This window comes from Canis lupus, chromosome 5 (assembly GCF_048164855.1).
Source record: "Canis lupus baileyi chromosome 5, mCanLup2.hap1, whole genome shotgun sequence".
NCBI classification, from domain to species: domain Eukaryota; kingdom Metazoa; phylum Chordata; class Mammalia; order Carnivora; family Canidae; genus Canis; species Canis lupus.
Window position 1 is genome coordinate 32,656,486 of NC_132842.1, and position 12,104 is coordinate 32,668,589.

Genomic DNA, 12,104 nt, shown 5'->3' on the forward strand with positions numbered 1-12,104 from the left:
GCATTTCCCCGACACACCTTGGTGTACGAGCGAGCAGGTTCACTAAGCCAGGACCATGTGATCAAGGCCCAAGTCTGTCCTTTATCCAGAGAGCAGTTCACTGTCTCCCTCCTTCCTCATGTCATAACCCACATAGGAGCATCTTGTTCTTAATAACATTTCAGCACACTCCACCCCAACCAGAGACGGCGTGAGGACCCAGGGCACAGCACACCGGACTCCAGATCTGACCCATAGACCTTCTCATTTACAGTGGTTGGTGTTGCATGTGCTTCTTCCCCTGCAGACCAAAGTAAGGGTCTACGGTTTTTATTTTTATCTCTGAGACTGTGAGCTAATAACACAGTTGTTTTAATTACAGACACTACCTGAAGCTCTAACTAGGTAGCCGAACACCCCAGCAAAGCAGAGTCATGAAGGTGCAGGTTTGATGAGGTGGACGTTTTCACTTAGATTTCTACAACAGCCTTGCTGATGTGTGTTGAGACAGCACGCTGGGGCCCTGACAGAAGCTCATATAGAGCAAGAACTTGGGAGAGAGAGAGAAAGAAAGGAATGGGACAGAAATGATGCCACCCAGGCCTACTTTTTGCCTGTGTGGCTCATAAGCGATGTGGGGGCAAATGTCCAGATCTCAAAAAATGGACGGAGGTCAAAAATAAACCAAAGGATGGGGACGAAGGAAGACAACAGAGGGCGGGAGGTGGTATTGCTCCACTGCCTCTCCGTAGGAGTGGATGAAGCCATTGGATTCCTGCAGATCTGAGGAAAGAGCCACCTATAAGGTAGGCCCTGGGAGGTGGATACACCTGGACCCCACTTCCCTACCTTACTAGCTACTTCCACCCTTGGGACTCAGGTTCCACACTCAAAAAAAGAAAGCTCACAATAGCACCGCCTTACAGTGCGGTGGTAAACATTAAGTGGGGTATTTCATGTAAAGCACGTTGCATGGTTCCCAACACACAGAAGTGCTCCGTAAATGCCCACCCTTCCTACCTACCCCTCGGCGTTTCCTGCCTCATATTCCCTTCACCTTGAATGATATGCAGAGTCAGGGCTGAATTTCTCAGTTTCCAAGAGAAACTATTTTCAATTAAGCAACAAGAACCGCATGTCTCTTTTGCACTTAGATTCACACTAGGAGGGCAGCCCTGGTGGCTCAGCAGTTTGGTGCCACCTTCAGCTCAAGGCCTGATCCCGGAGACCTGGGATTGAATCTCATGTCAGGCTTCCTGCATGGAGCCTGCTTCTCCCTCTGCCTGTGTCTCTGCCTCTCTCTCTCTCTCTCTCTGGTCTCTCATGAATAAATAAAATCTTAAAAAAAAAAAAAAACGATTCACACTAGGAATTAAGAAATTGTCTTTGCCTTCTATCCTGTAGGAATTCATAAACTCAAGCTCTGAAATGAGACAGAGGAGTAATAAGAACCACTTGTGGTTTTATCATACATTGCTAAATGTTGAGAAACAAAGTCTATGAAAAAGTATACAGAAGAGTTCATAAAACCAAAGTCACGTGAAGAGAGGAAAATGTTGAACAAGATAGTTTTTTGTGCAGAGCTAAATTTAGAGGAATAAAGAGTCCATGAAGTATTATATACAACAGAAAATTGATGTGTCAAGGAAGAGGAAATTTGAGTGGGTTGGAGCCACTTAGGTAGGATTTCATATCGTGCATTTGGTATTGTTCATTCACCTGTTTGCTCTCCAGCTGTGTTACGGTTGTCTGGGGGCAGTTCTGGGTGAAGGGAGCTGGCAACAGCAGATACCACCAAGGATGGGGGCACTGGGCTCCATGCCGGCAGTCAGGGAACTGCTCAACCCCAGAGGGAGCCCATCCTGGGGAAAATCAGAGAGACGATGATAAGGATTGGGGAGGTCTGCTCTTCCGACTCTGAGTTACAGATCTACTAACTTGCCACTGACTTCCACCTTACACCCCCACATCAATCACTTAGTCTTCGAACTGAGCACTTTTTCCCAGGGAAGACTGAGCAAGAAGGAATTTCAGTACCCCATGCAGAACTCTCTAATATTGGAAGACACTCAAAACACATATGCCATGGGAAGAGTGACATCATATCCCATACAATCTTAAAAGAAGCAAAAATCAATTGAAATAAATGATTATACCACTTATCAAGGTAGAGATATGAATGTGCATACATGTGTATATGTATGTATAGCAAGTACCATCTACCGGCCCAGTGTTTGGTATCTGAAGGACACCCGCCAGAGCGCCCCCCAGGTTCAAGGCCCCCACCGGCACCTGCAGCTGGGCTTCCATTCTGTTTTCTGGAACCTCTGATCCGCGAGCAGGTTGGCCCCATCCTGGCAGGTGTGTTGTGCATCAAGTCAATATTTCCCTGCTGACCCTTCAGGTATTTCTCCGGCCAGGACACTCAGTTTCCCGTGCTTGTGCTTTGCAATTGTAGATGTCAACACACTCCATCCACGTGGGGGACATGACGTTTCCATAGTAACTAATGTATTTCAACAGAGGGAAATGGAGGATCCTCAACTATAAATAGAGTAAAGATTGAAGAAAATGAGTAGGAGCCCAGGGCATGTGATGGGCTGTCTTGTGGCAGAGAGAGGTTAGGTGTTGGGTGGTTGTGTAGCAAATTCCAGGCCGGCTTCATCTCTGTCCTCATCAATTCATGGCCCGGTTCATATCCATCAAGTACTTAGCTGTGTCCAGGGAAACCTTTCTCTCTAGATACTGTTTTTTACTAGATAATTACAATAATAAAGACAATCATTACAAAAGATTCTGTAAAATTTTAATATCATTATATGTAAATTACCATCTATTGATCAGGTAAAGGCAGGCTGGTGGGGTGCCGCGGATGGTGTGATCCAAAATGAAATTACTTAACCACATACATGGACTCCCAGCAGATCTAAGTAGACGAATCCCAGTGCCTCAATGACCCACTGGAGCTGCGCAGTGCATCTCTCTCCACAACTGCCTTCATGCATACCGTCTACCCTGAAGGGGAAAAATAATTACAATTTAGAGCATCAATTATTCAACTAATCACAGAGTCACAGGTTCGGAGGGACCTTGAAAGGCGGTCTGGTTTCCGCTCTGGCCCCCAGGCTGCATTGTATTAGACACATCCAAGACAGACTGGTTCCCTCCTGATCTAACATGATGAATTATCCGTCACGATAAACACTCCTGAACAAAGACTGCGGCCCCCTAGCTCCACACGAACCCTTTATGCCACCTCTTACTTTCTAAATTTTTAATCCAGATGCTTCTTGTGTCTTAAACAGAATCATCGCCCCAGAGAATTTTTTGCCAAAATCTTGTGATAGCCTTTGCTACTACATTTTAACTCAACATCCTCTTCTTTTATTGTCAGACACAGGGAGAGTTTTGTTTGTTGCTTCTTCCTCATCACTCCACACATTTCCAACAATTACTATGCCTCTCGGTGTCCACATACAGCATTATTTTATGACAAAGAAAAATATTCACAAAATGCAGTTAAGTAAAAAATATGAGGTTATATTTCTGGGGGGGAAAAAGCAATAAAGGGAAAAACCAGGCAGCTGAATAATTACAACCTGGCATAGAGAAGGAAGACCAAGAGGGTGATGCATGCAAATGTTAAAGGTTACTGTCTCTGGATCCTTGAAGTAAGAGCACGGGGTATCCTGTTACTCTTTCCCAATATTTTGAAAGTCCTGAGCATATTTTGGAGTCACAGCATTACTATGGTATTAACAAAAATTATAATAAAAATGAATAAAGAGATTTATTAAAATCAAAGACGAAAGAAGAGTCAGAGCCTGAGTTCAAACACCGGGAGAGGAGGCTGATTCCAAATCATTAGGTCTGTGGTATCTGAGCCAAGTGCTCACAGGCTTGCCAAGGGAGGAGAGGAGCTGTGCGAGCTTACCTTCTCTCACTGAATGAGCAAATCTCTCCATTTCTAAACTTCCTATCCAATCAAAATTACCACCTAAATGGCCAAATAGTTTAATGTGTGTTAATATCAAAAGATGTAATTTTAGCCAAGAGGATTGCATTTGGCAATCAATAGGGCTATGATTAAGGTTTCATTTCATGAGGGACAGGATGAGTAATTGTGATACACCTTTACTAGGACCCATTGGCCCTTGCGTAATTATAAACCCTTCTAACAAATTGCCACTTCCGAAGTGGACACCAGTTTAAGTTACATTTTTGGCCATCTGAATTTAAGAATTCCTAACACGATATGGCTATGTGCTAGAGCCAATCTTTGGTTCAAATTGATCCAGTGTCTGAATCTTCGATGATTTTCCACCAAAAGGATGCTCTTAAATTTAGTCTCTTGCCCTCCTTCAACAACACCCACCAAAAAGGGAGGGGAGAGAAAGAAAGAAAACATTTGTCCACTCTCCACAACCAGTCTCAAGCTACCATGGTGACACCACAGACCTCAGAACTGGAAAGAAATGTGCACAACTGGCCCACGTGAGTTAGGGCGACCTGGCTCTAGCACATCATTGTTCGTAATTCCAAGGCCATTACTGAAAATTTCCTGAATTTCAACCTATGAAAACAGAAGAGCTCTGCGTAATTCAAAATCATATTATAAATCATGGAAGATCTGAATAAGTAGAAACCATGCTGTGTTCAGGGATTAGAAGATTCAACCTACGAAAGATACCATATTGCCCCAAAATGATCTCTGCAATTCCAAATCCGAACACCAGGTTGAGGAGATATAGACAATGGAAAGAGAAAGAAACTAGAACAGTTAAGACATTTTTGAGGAAGAATAAGGCAATGTACAGCACTCCGATTCAAGACCCTTTAACCAGATGCAGAAACAGTGTAGTGTGGGCAGAGGGACAGACACAGGCACCAATGGTGCAGAGTCAAGAGCTAGAAGTAGATCCAAACAGACACGCCAAACAACTTAATGGAAGAAGAATAGTGTTCTTTTATGTAAATAAAAAGTTTTTATTTAAATTCCAATTAGTGGGGCCACGTGGGTAGTCAGGTTAAGCACCTGACTTTTGCTTTCAGCTCAAGTAATGATCTCGGGATCATGTTGGACTCAGTTGGGAATCTGCTTGAGATTCTCTCCCTCTGACCCTCCCCCTTCCTTGCACTCACACTTGCACTCTGTCTCTCTGTCTCTCAATAAAAAAAGAAAGAAAAGAAAAAAGAAAAGAAAAGAAAGGAAAGGAAAGGAAAGAAAAAGGAAAGGAAAGGAAAGGAAAGGAAAGGAAAGGAAAGGAAAGGAAAGGAAAGGAAAGGAAAAGGAAAAGGAAAAGGAAAAGGAAAAGGAAAAGGAAAAGGAAAAGGAAAAGGAAAAGGAAAAGGAAAAGGAAAAGGAAAAGGAAAAAAGAAATAGAAAGAGAAGACAATCTTCAGGGTCTAGGGCTAGGCACAGTGTTCCTAGATCTGGCTAGTACAGCGTGAACCCCCCTCCCAAATTAATAAAGTGGATTTCATCAGAATTAAAAACTTCCATGCTGTGAAAATCCCTGTGAAGAGCATGAAAAGACAAGCCTCAGGCTGGGGGATAGAATTTGCAAACCACGTACCAGAGAGGAGACTTGTATCCAGAATGTATGAAGAATTCTCAAGTCACAGCAGTAGAAACACCAGTGACCCTGTTAGGAATCCGGCAAAGACATGAACAGCAGATACTAGTAGCAATAGGCATGAAATGATGCTCAACACCGTCAGCCTCTAGAGGATGGGCAAACTGGAAAGCACAATGAGATGTCACTCATTGTGACTGAGTAGGACACTCAAAATAACAAGCGGGGGTAGCACCACATGCTGGCACAGAAGCAGAGACATTGGATCCCTCCTCATTGCTGGTGGAAGGACCATAGTGTGGCTACTCTGGGAGGCAGTTTGGCAATTTTTTGTAACTTAAAATGCACTCCCTTATAGCCAAAGCCATCCTACTCTTTCTTGGATATCTACCCTGGAGAAACCAAAACTCATGTGCAAATAAATAAATAAATAAATAAACAACCAAACAAACAAAATTGTATATGGTTGCTCATAGCAGCTTTCTCTGTAATACAAAAAAATCTAGAAACAACCCCCATTTTTTTTCGGTGGGTGAAAGGTTACCCAAGTGTGGTTCATCCTAGGATAGAATGCTGTTCAGCAACAAAAAGAAACAGTCTTCATGATACAGGCAGCAGCCTGGATGGACCTGAGGCATGATACTTGGTGGAAAATGTCCACTTCAAAGGACGCCCTCCATTCTGTATGCTTCCATTTTTGAAACATTCTCAAAATCGCAGTAGAGATGCAGAACAGGTTGGACAAGGATGAGGCTAGGGTGTGGGGCGAAGGAGCAGCTTGAGAGAGCTCTTCTGTGAGGAGGATGAAAAGACTCTGCATTTTGCTCAGGGTGGTGGTTGCAGAAATCCGTTCACAGGATACAGCTACATGGGACCTGCCCCCCAACACATGTCTCCATGCATGTGAAAAATGGGAAGCACTGCAGGAGGTCTGGTTTCCAGCAATGCACCGCGTCAGTGTCCTGGTTTTGACCTTGAATTGCACTCTCGTAAGACTATATTGTAGGGAGAAGTTGGGTCAGGGGGACCTGAGACTCTCTCAAACTATTTTTACAACTTCCTCTTACTCTATAATTATTCCTGAATACAAAGCATAAAATTAATCATGTTACAAGCAGCACATGGGAACAGCCAAGGGGATGACACCAATAGTGTCTATAAAAGTTAATCGGATCAAAGATAATTATTCCTCTGCCCCAACCCTGTCATTTCACAATCTCCAAGTGTATTAAATGTTAAAAACAAGGAAATCCTGCCATTTGTGACACCGTAAATGGACGTCGAGGATCCTAATGCGAAGTGGAATAAGCCAGATGCAGAAACCCTGCGCGATCTCACTTATACGTGGGAGCTGAAACAAACTCACAGAAGCAGAGAGTAGAAAGGTGATTGCCAGGGGCTCGGGGTGCGGACGCGGGGACCTGGGGTCACCTGGCACAAACCTGCAGTTATCAGATAAGAAGTCCTTGACCGACTGCCCCGCATGGTGACTCTAGTTAACAGCATTGACGTGCACTTGGAGATCTCAGTAGACTCTTCTCACACACACACGGTAACTGCATGAAGTGATGGGTTTGTTACTCACCTCGATTGGGGTGACCAGGTCACAGTACGTGCAAGTACCAAATATGTCTTACACCATAAAGACATACAATTGCACAGGTCGGTGATAATTCAATAAAATTGTTAAACAGAATTTTAAAAAAAAGGATTTTAAGAGAGAAAATAATTTAGATTATTTTAAAAACGTGTAAAGGTGACTTTTGTTGTCAGGACTGGGGGCTGGTGCTAGGAAGCCAACCTGCAGTCCCAGGAGATGGCTTCACAGTGAATTTTTTGCATCGGGTCTCCCTCATCTGTCTTAGGCTACCCGTCTGGGAAAATATTTTGGCCATTTCATGCTGCTTTCGCCGCACTCTGAGTCGGCCGCGGGGACTCAATCGGTAACTGGAGCCCTGCCAGTGGCCCGGTGTGTCCTCTACTACCTGGGCGGAGGCTCCGTGCCGGGAGGACAGAGGCGGGAGGGTCTGTGCGACAGTGAGTGCGTGGCTGGGTGGGTCCCCGAGTCCCCGACCCCGGCCCCCCCCCCACCCAGCCCTGAGCCGGGAGCCAGAGGCAGGAAGGGAGGACACTGCAGAGGAGCACAGTGGGGGGATGCCCCTTCCCTTCTGCTGGAGGGCTGTCCCTTCCCTCACCTCTCTGCTCTGTCCCCGCCAGGGGACAAGCTCCCCGCCCTGGGGCTCGGGCTCCCCATGGGCATCCGCAGCTGTCACCCTGACCAGCACCCCCCTCCCTCTGCTCCTGCCACCTTGCTGGCTGCCACCGGCCACTGAATCAGATGAATAAATAACCTTCCGATTCAGAACTGTGACACACTTGGCAGGGGACAAATGGCGCATCTTTCACTGAGTGTGAAACTATTGTCGGGGCTGCAGATAGTTTTCAGGCAGAGCCCCGTTGCAGAAACGGCGTACGGATGACGCCCAGAGAAACCCTCCCGAAGACCAACATTTTCTTCCCATCCCGTGGGCATGACATAGACCGGGATCCGTGTCCTACTAGGGTCACCTGGGAAGTAGCTGGGGAGGCGTCCCTCCTCGCTCCCTGTGTGAAGATGAGAGACCACCAGATGGAAACAGCCAGCAACACACCAACTCATACAGGGGAATTCCCTCTAAATTTGGAAGGAACGGGGAGGGGAGGGGGGGTGTGGGAGAAATGTCTTGGATCTGAATTTTTATCTTCCGGACTGTGGCTTTCAGGAGGGAGGTGGCCACGCTCTTTCAATGGGTAATAACGAAGCCGACTCCCTGATCTCTGGGCGATGGCATCACCAGCCCGCTCAGAGTCCCCGTGTGGCACATCGCAGCGCAGTGTGCAAGGGCATAATTACCTTCTGCGCAAACCGAGCAGAGAGCACCACCAGACAGCCATATGGCACCCCCTCTCCCACAGTGATATTTTTATTCAGGAATTGCTGCGCAGGCCCCGATTTTTGGCTGCTGGATTCCCAAATCTGCCACGTGAGGACTCCTCGCCCAGGGTTGCATCTTAGGAGCTGCCTTTGGATACAGGGGGAAAATGATTCATAATTGAACCAAAGAGATTCTCTTAATGAACTTGCCCCAGGGGATATCAAACTGCTTTTATGAGCAAATTTAATGAATCATAATGAATTCCATCATATGAAACGATGTGGATGCACCATAAAGGAGCCAGGAAGTAAACCAGTCTAGACTCAAATGGGGGGAAGCACAGGGAACTAACTATTAGGTAGGACTCCACGGGCACCGAGTGATCAGTGTCCAGAGCGGATTTTGACTATTAAGAAAAGGCTCTATAAATACAAGTGCGTGTCATCTCCAAATTAATTTTCAACACTGACAAAAATGACTCCACGTACAAATTACTTAGGGTGATTTTCTGTAACAGCCCTTCAAGCTTGTCTTCACACTTTTTAAAAAAAAAAGAAAGAATTCCTTCCTTTTAAGACTCTACCCGATGGTAGAGTAGTCTTAAGGCCACACTTGATGGTGTGGCCTTTTCCAGCCCTCCTGTCCCCTGAGTCCTCAGAGGTGGGCACCCACCGCTCCATAGCAGCAGCCTGATGGCGCCACCTCTGCCATTGGACCAGGCCAGAGGGAAACCTCTAAGGCCAGGGCTATGGGCAGGAACTCCCCCATCCAGGGAGGAGGCCCACCAGGGAGCAACTGCGTGGCCCATGTTTGGCCCCAATTTTGTGAAGTTGCAGGGATGAAAAGGACGTGGATGGAAATCATACTCGATCTGAGTGGTGGGAGCCGCTGGTCCAGCAGACAAGCTCCGCACCTTCCTCCATCTTCTCAGGTGCCCTGTGAGCACAGCCATGTGGCTCCAGGCAGGTGATCCATGCCCGTCCGCAGTGTCCCCCCGTGCACCCCCAGCCCTGCGGCCACATCTCCGTGCACCCCCCCTCCCCTCTGCGCATCCCTTGGTCACCGTGCGCCCCCGGGTCCAGCAGATGCGCGAGCCACATGCAGGACCCCCCGGAGGGATGGGGCTTGCCATGCCGCACAGTGGGAGGTGCTGGGGTCTGGGGAGGCTCTGGGCAAGCCCATCAGAGGGGACCCAGAGCGCAACAGGGACGGGAAAGGATGAGGATGCTGCGTGCGCTGCAGGAGGTGTGCTCCTTCCCGGGGCCTGAGGCCAGAGCCGCAGAGGACCAGCCAGCAGCCGCTCCAGCCAGTGGTCCTGGGCACAAGTCTGCGAATTAATACCAGCTTGATGGAGACCTGCAGGTGGGCCCGGCCCTCGGTGTGGGCGACGTGTCTGCGGCGTCCGGCAGGTGCAGGGCATGCCCTAAGTGAAAGGAGAGGTCACAGAAAAGGGCTCCAGGGAAGGGCAGTGGAGGGGATGCTGGGTCCGGAATGTGCACAGCCAGACACAAGTCAGTGTGAGCCGGTGGTGGGGTCACTGTATTCCAGACAGTGATGAGCTTTGGAAAGAAAGAGAGAAAGATAGAGAAAGAGGAAGGAAGGACGGAAGGAAGGAAAGAAGGAAGGAAGGAAGGAAGGAAGGAAGGAAGGAAGGAAGGAAGGAAGGAAGGAAGGAAAAGAAGAAAGAAAGAAAAGAAAGAAAGAAAGAAAGAAAGAAAGAAAGAAAGAAAGAAAGAAAAGAAAAGAAAAGAAAAGAAAAGAAAGGAAAAGAAAAGAAAAGAAAGAAAAGAAAGAGAAGAAAGAAATGGAAGAAAGAAAAGAAAGGGAAGAAAGGAAAGAAAGAAAAGAAAAGAAAGAAAAGAAAGAGAAGAAAGAAATGGAAGAAAGAAAAGAAAAGAAAGGGAAGAAAGGAAAGAAAGAAAAGAAAAGAAAGAAAAGAAGAAAAGAAAAAAGAAAAGAAGAAAAGAAAAGAAAAGAAAAGAAAAGAAAAGAAAAGAAAGAAAAGAAAAGAAAGAAGGAAAGGAAAGAAGGAAAGAAAGGGAAGAACGAAAGGGAAGAACGAAAGAAAGAACGAAAGGGAAGAACGAAAGAAAGAAAGAAAGAACGAGCAGAGGTTTCTGTTACCTCCATTAAACAAATGTTGGACCAGGGGTTTCCCTGGGTGGCTCAGTGGTTTAGCGCCCCTTCAGCCCAGGGCATGATCCTGGAGACCCCAGATCAAGTCCCATATCAGATTCCCTACAGGGAACCTACTTCTCCCTCTGCCTGTGTCTCTGCCTCTCTCTCTCTCTCTGTGACTCTCATGAATAAATAAATAAAATCTTTTTAAAAATGTTCGATGAGCTTTATAATTTCTTTTTAAAGATTTATTTATTTATTTATTTATTTATTTATTCATTCATTTATTTATTTATCTATCTATCTATCTATTTATTCATGAGAGACACATAGAGAGAGAGAGAAGCAGAGACACAGGCAGAGGGAGAAGCAGGCTCCCTGCAGGGAGCCTGACGCGGGACTCGATCCCGGGACTCCAGGATCACACCCTGAGCCAAAGGCAGACGCCAAACCTCTGAGCCCCCCAGGGATCCCCCTGGATGAGCTTTAAAGCCCTAGACGGGAGGGTTGCAGGACGACAGGCTCAAGGGGCACCTGCGCCTGTCCCGCGGGCCCTGCTGAGAGGTGCAGCAAAGGAGTGAGTGGACGCCCCCAAGTCTCCGCGTCAGGGAGGCCGGGGTGGATTTGGGTGGGATGGCAAGGAGGCTGCTGTACCCTGGTGGCGACTAAAGGCAGGTGGACACTGGCAATGAGGAGGGCAGGGACCCAGCCTCCTGCTGTGGGAACTGGACCTGGCCGTGGAGGGGAGGACTCGGAGAGCCCCAGGCCCTGGGCAGGTTCTGGTGTGAGCAGCAAGGGTGGGGGGCATTTGTGCCAGCCCCCCAGGAGGGGCCAAGGGAGTGCCCTCGGCAATCTGGAAACCCTAGCATCCGAGAGTACCAGGGACACGGAATGTTTGTATTGAGATATCCCGACTACAAACACTTAGGTCTCTTAGATGTGTTATTTCTGTGTGGATGCTGGGGAAATGCAGGGTTAATTCTTTTTTAATAATAAATTTATTTTTCATTGGTGTTCAATTTGCCAACATATAGAATAACACCCAGTGCTCATCCCGTCAAGTGCCCCCGTCAGTGCCCGTCACCCAGTCACCCCTACCCCCGCCCTCCTCCCCTTCCACCCCCCGCCCAGTTCGTTTCCCAGAGTTAGGAGTCTCTCATGTTCTGTCTCCCTTTCTGATATTTCCTACCCATTTCTTCTCCCTTCCCCTCTATTCCCTTTCACTATTATTTATATTCCCCAAATGAATGAGACCATATAATGTTTATTTTTTACGCTGTGTCTGCATTCCTGTCGTCTCCACTCCTAGAAGCACAGAAAGCTGCCGGCATTCCCGATGACTGGGCTTCCATGAGAAAGAGGAGAGCCCCCGTGGCGCTCACAGCCCTGGGATAACGGGATCAAAGCTGGGAAGGCTGCCCGGGGCCGAGAGCAAAGCCAAGAAACAGGACGTTTCTGGGGGAGGCCTCAGCACCGCAGGTGCGGCAGGTGCGCCAGCCTGTTGACAAGAAGGCGA

At 47.3% G+C, this 12,104-nt stretch overlaps 1 long non-coding RNA gene across 1 annotated transcript; it reads right to left on the reverse strand.

Moving 5' to 3' along the window:
* Nucleotides 1-1,311: 1,311 nt before the first annotated feature.
* LOC140632928 (uncharacterized) lies at nucleotides 1,312-5,686 on the reverse strand. The gene is made up of 4 exons (XR_012030573.1): nucleotides 5,556-5,686; nucleotides 2,889-2,994; nucleotides 2,272-2,523; nucleotides 1,312-1,841 (listed from the first exon to the last, which is right to left on the reverse strand). It is a non-coding gene; the product is annotated as an uncharacterized lncRNA (long non-coding RNA).
* Between the last annotated feature and the right edge of the window lie 6,418 nt (nucleotides 5,687-12,104).